The 6,461-nt window shown below is 40.3% G+C and overlaps 1 non-coding gene across 1 annotated transcript; it reads left to right on the top strand.

Moving 5' to 3' along the window:
- The first annotated feature begins 3,257 nt into the window (after positions 1-3,257).
- On the top strand, positions 3,258-3,364 carry LOC141694042 (small nucleolar RNA R71). The gene has a single exon (XR_012563375.1). It is a non-coding gene; the product is annotated as a small nucleolar RNA R71 (small nucleolar RNA).
- Positions 3,365-6,461: the final 3,097 nt, after the last annotated feature.

Below are 6,461 nucleotides of genomic sequence, written 5' to 3'. Positions count from 1 at the left end.
CTTCGAATCCTTCTTAGAAACCAGATAGCGAATAGCTGCATGATCAGTGAATACTGTTACTTTCGTACCAAGCAGATAAGATCGAAATTTCTCAAAGCCAAAGACTATAGCCAAAAGCTCCTTTTCAGTAGTGGTGTAGTTCAATTGGGCCCCATTTAAAGTCTTACTCGCATAGTAGACCACATGGAAGAGATTTTTCTTGCGCTGTCCCAGAACTGCACCTACCGCATAGTCACTCACATCACACATCATCTCAAACGGTTCTGTCCAATCTGGTGCTGTAATAACTGGTGCCGTGATCAAACTCTCCTTGAGAGTCTCGAATGCTGCCAAACATTCATCATCAAATTTAAAAGGCACATCTTTCTCAAGTAAATTGCACAACGGCTTAGATATCTTTGAAAAGTCCTTGATGAATCGCCGATAAAAACCCGCATGACCGAGAAAACTACGGATTCCTTTCACCGAATTGGGTGGGGGAAGATTTTCAATGACTCCCACCTTGGCCTTGTCCACCTCCAGACCTTTGCTAGAGACCTTATGCCCAAGGATAATGCCTTCACGCACCATAAAATGACATTTCTCCCAATTAAGCACCAAATTAGTTTCCACGCATCTTTTGAGTACGGCGCACAGATTATTCAAACATTCATCATATGAGTGTCCAAAGACGGAGAAGTCATCCATGAACACTTCGACGTTATTTCTATCATGTCAGAGAATATAGCCATCATACATCTCTGAAAGGTGGCCGGGGCGCCACATACCCCAAACGAAACTCTTCGAAAAGCAAATGTGCCAAATGGACAAGTGAAGGTAGTCTTTTCCTGATCCTCTAGTGCAATACAAATCTGATTATACCCGGAATAACCATCCAGAAGACAAAAATACTCATGTCCCGCCAATCTGTCGAGCATTTGATCAATGAATGGGAGAGGGAAGTGATCCGTCCTTGTGGCTTTGTTCAATTTTCTATAATCCATGCATACTCTCCATCCTATAACTGTTCGAGTAGGGATGAGCTCATTCTTTTCATTTGCGACCACAGTGATACCTCCTTTCTTAGGTACACATTGCACGGGGCTCACCCATGAGCTGTCGGAAATAGGATAAATGATGCCTGCATCTAGCCATTTCAGAATTTCTTTCTTCACCACCTCCTTCATGATCGGGTTCAGTCTTCGCTGCTGCTCCACAGTTGGCTTACTACCTTCCTCTAACAGAATTTTATGCATACAATATGAAGGACTTATCCCCTTGATGTCTGCTATGGTCCATCCTATAGCCGATTTGAATTCTCTCAAAATCCTTAAGAGCTTGTCTTCCTCACTACCTGAAAGGTCAGCTGAAATAATAACAGGTAACGTAGATGAATCACCTAAAAAAGCATACCTCAAGTGTTCAGGTAATGGTTTGAGCTCCAAGGTAGGTGCTTCCTCTATTGATGGTTTGAGCTTCCCTTTAGCATTCTTAAGGTCAGAAGTACCAAGAGATTCAAATGGTATGTCGAGCTTTCGCTTCCATGGAGAAGCGTTCAGATATTGTAATTGCTCGTTGCTATCTTCATCATCGCTGTCAAAATCCCCCACTAAGGCCTTTTCCAATGCATCAGACATTAGCATGTGATCGAGTTCCGAAGTAACCGCAGAATCAATCACATCTACTTTTAAGCACTCCTCATCTTCTGTAGGGAATTTCATTGCCTTGAATACGTTGAAGGTCACATCCTGATCTTGGACCCGCATAGTAAGTTCCCCTTTTTGCACATCTATCAAGATACGGCCAGTAGCCAAGAAAGGCCTCCCCAAGATTATGGGAATCTTCTTATCTTCCTCAAAATCCAGAATAACAAAATCAGCAGGAAAGAAGAGCTTATCCACCTTGACGAGCACATCCTCAACTATGCCCCTTGGGTAAGTAATGGAACGGTCCGCCAATTGTAGCGACATGTATGTGGGTTTTGGATCAGGCAGATCCAGCTTTTTAAAGATCGACAACGGCATCAGATTAATGCTTGCTCCCAAATCACAAAGGCACTTTTCAAAAGTTAGATTGCCAATGGTGCAAGGAATGGTGAAGCTTCCTGGATCTTTCAGTTTTGGTGGTAACTTTTGTTGCAGAACCGCGCTGCATTCTTCCGTGAGAGCAACGGTTTCAAGGTCATCCAGTTTCACCTTCCTTGAAAGAATAGTCTTCATAAACTTCGCATAACTAGGCATTTGTTCCAGCGCCTCAGCGAAAGGTATATTGATGTGAAGTTTCTTGAACACCTCCAGAAACTTCCCGAACTGTCTATCCAGCTTTTGTTGCTGCAATCTCTTAGGAAAAGGTGGTGGAGGATAGAGCTGTTTTTCCCCTGTATTAGCCTCAGGCAGAGTGTGTTCAACAGTAGTCTTCCTTGGTTCCGCCACTTTCTCCTTTTGCTTAGATTCTTCATCTCTAACTTCAGCTTCGACTTCTTTTGCCTTTTCAGCATCAACTACTTTTCCAGACCTTAACGTAATAGCCTTGACTTGCTCTTTAGCTTCCTTCCTACCTGGTACTTCCGTGTCACTGGGAAGAGTGCCAGGTTGACGATTGAGCACTGCATTGGCTAATTGACCGATTTGATTTTCCAAGGTCTTGATAGAAACCGCCTGACTCTTGCACAACAGCTTAAGTTCCTCAAAATCAGCACTAGTAGGTGCAGCTGCACTTCCCTGTTGAGGATATGATTGCCTTGTAGCATACTGCTGTGGTTGCTGGAATCCAGGTGGGTTAAACTGTTTACTTACTCCTTGCTGATATGTTGGCTGAATAGCATTCTGATTATTCCCCCAGCTGAAATTTGGATGATTTCTGTTGTTAGGATGATAGGTCGCTGGCACAGGCTGCTGTTGTCGCTGATAATTATTCACATACTGAACAGATTCGTTGACAAGAGAACACTGATCCGTAGCATGAGAACCTGCACAAAGCTCACAAACCATAGCTATTTGATTAACTCCATACGTAGCCAAAGAATCAACCTTCATTGATAGCGCTTGGAGCTGGGCTGCAATAGCGGTGGCTGCATCACCTTCCAGAATACCTGCTACCTTGCCTGACGTCATCCTCTGAGTTGGGTTTTGATGCTCGTTTCAGCCATCGTCTCTATAAGATTATACGCCTCAATATAGCTTTTAGCCCATAAGGCGCCTCCAGCTACTGCATTGAGCATGGGCCGAGATTGGGCCCCCAAACCATTATAAAAACCAGTGATTACCATCCAATCCGGCATTCCATGATGTGGACATTTTCTCAACATTTCCTTGTAGCGTTCCCAAGCCTCGCACATAGATTCTATAGGTTGCTGCGCAAACTGAGTAAGAGCACTCCTCATAGCAGCAGTCTTTGCCATTGGATAAAACTTCACCAGAAACTTTTGCGCAAGATCTTGCCACGTAGTGATGGACCCAGCTGGTTCAGAATGTAACCAGTCTTTAGCCATATCCCTTAGTGAGAATGGGAAAAGCCTCAACTTGATAGCCTCATCAGTCACGCCATTATACTTAAAAGTGCTGCAGATCTCGACAAAATTCCTTATGTGCATGTTGGGGTCTTCAGTGGCCGCTCCTCCAAAAGAAACAGAATTCTGCACCATCTGAATAGTGCCCGGCTTGATTTCAAAGGTGTTAGCTTGAATAGCCGGATGAAGGATGCTTGACTGAATGTCATCAATTTTAGGCCGAGAAAAATCCATAAGAGCTGGATCAGCTTGAACAATGCGATCTCCCATGTTTACTGGTTCTTTCTGCTCAGTTCCTGAGTCCGAATCCTCAAAATCTAACTTCTCCGGAGTATCAAGAACTTCGTCTTTCTCCTCAGCTGTATCTAAGGTCCTTTTGCGAGCACGAGAACGAGTTTGCATAAACACTTGCTAAAGTACCTGAAACACAACCGAAAAGAGTAATTAACTACTACATCCTAATCACTGAGTCCTAATGACCAATGATGGTAAGTACATAAACTAAACAAATACGCCGAGTCCCCGGCAGCGGCGCCAAAAACTTGTTAGGGCGAAAACATGCACTAATATTCACGCAAGTATACGCGTTCGCAAGTAATATAGAATACTTTCTAGTTCGTTCCCTCAGAGACTCAGACTAAGTTATTGTCTAATTAAACTCACTCACCAATGTATGATTACTTCTCAATGTTAAGATAATAACACTTAAAATTGTTGATTAAATATTAACTATAATTAACTACTTAACTAACCACTTAACTAACACTTCAATTTATCAATAATAAAACACTCATGAGATCACAACTTTATTATTACTTCCTTCTATAGCCATTGTTAATACCTTTAGCATGTGACAGTAATGACATTAATCGAATAACACGAAACTGATAAAAGCCAACTTTCATTGTACTAATACCATTCTACCAAGCATCCACAATTAAGATAGAAGTTGAATAGTCATCAATTATGTTGAGTTCCTATATGTCTATAGAAATTGACAACACAACGATTTAAGCACAAGTTATCCCTTTTGATTACATAGGGCAAATAAAACTGTTAGAATTACCCACTAATCATGCACAACTTACATGAACCTATGCTAGCATGGCAAGTTCTAAATCTCAAGATCCACCGTCGCTTCACAAGAGATTAACACCCTATCTTATATGTTCGCGACGCACATAAGACGAATACGCACAACCAATACTAGATATCATGCAATCATCACACACTACAGTATTAAACAATTAACTAAAGAATTCCATAATAAATCCGTTACAACCCCATGATCACGATTAGCCCATAATAGAACGTATCGCCATCATGGGTTCATATGAAATCATGATAAACAACACAAGAAAATAATAACTAACTAATTATATTAAAACAGAGTACGTCACAAGAGTAAATAAGTCAAAGCAAGAAAACTAGCATCCAACGTTACAACGAAACAAGAATCACAAGAATATATGCTTCCTCTTCGCTGCAGTGTGCTAAATCGGTCTTCTTCCTTATCTCTTTCGCTTCTTGTGCAAAACACAATCTAAAACACAAACTCCTTCTTCTTTTCTATGAAAACGTCTCAAATCTACTTATATAATAGTCCCATAAAACTCAGATTACATAGAAGTTGGAAGCCAAACAGAAGTAGAAGTCTAAAATAATTCATCTTTTTCCCCGACCCTGCGCGGCCGCTCAGCATTTCTGCGCGGGCGCACAAGGCTGCTGCGCGGCCGCTCAGCATTGCTGCGCGGGCGCGCAGGACCCTACTGGAAAAATTCCAGGTTTGCTCCGTTTCTTCGCCGTAATCTGCCCGTTCTTTTCCTCTCGCAATGGTGAACACATGCCAAGGCTTATTCTTGATGATTCCTCCTCCGAAATGCAACTAATACCCTGAAATGCATAAACACTAGAAAAACGCATCAAATACACAAAATACTTGATTTCAAGACACCAATTTAAGCCATTTTAAGACGTTCTAAGTGGTATAAAATGCCACTTACAAATATCCAATAAATTTGGAAAGGAAAAGAATTTTGGCATAAACCAGATATCTTGCTGATCAGGAAAAGATACCCATAAGTAACCTTTTCTACTAGTAGATGGACGAATTACCCACTGGTCATCACCCTGGTCGTAATAGGACCTTATGCTGGACTGCCACTCAGCCACTTATGCATTTGATGGACTCCCACTGAGCCACTTACACTATCATGGACGCCCACTGAGCCCATGTTGCTTATGCCGACTCAATAGATGGACTTACTTCCCGAACGTTGGGTAAGTAATCAATTTATTTACGAAAACTGCAACCTTATTGCGAATATAAAATACACCACAGAGCCGGATCCCTCAGGTTTTGAGCGAGTATTTAAATCCCCTTAAAAAGGAAGATCTTAAATATAAAAATGAGTTTTGGGATCCGCTCTAACTTTTAAATTCATTTTGAAGACTCGAAAACATTTTTAAGAATGTTTGGAGTGATGCTGATTTATGAAATAAATCAGTCCCAATATGAAAGAAATATCTGAATATTATTATTTAAATAATATTCCCATAAAGAATAATGGAGGTAGAAGTTGGAAAACTTATACTCGAAGGAATAGCAAATAATCAAAGATATACTTATACGAAAGTAATATCTTTATTTGAATAATCAAAAATAAGTTTGATTATCGACACCTTATTCTTTATTACAATAAAGAATATTATTAAGTAATAAGCGGAGTCATAATACCTCGAATGAATACTATAAATAATATTCATAAAATAAAGGAGTCATACATCCTCAAATGAATATCCAAGTAATATTCAATAATAATATGAACTGAGTCATAAGCCCTCGGATAATATTCAAAATAATATTCATTTAATAAAATAAAGAAGTCATAAGCCCTCGAATGAATATTCATAATAATATTCATTTAATAAAATAAAGAAGTCATAAGCCCTCGAATGAATATTCATAATAATA

This window comes from Apium graveolens, chromosome 10, assembly GCF_009905375.1.
Source record: "Apium graveolens cultivar Ventura chromosome 10, ASM990537v1, whole genome shotgun sequence".
Lineage (NCBI taxonomy): Eukaryota > Viridiplantae > Streptophyta > Magnoliopsida > Apiales > Apiaceae > Apium > Apium graveolens.
Note: the sequence above shows the minus strand (reverse complement) of the source record. Positions and strands in the feature narration are given on the sequence as shown.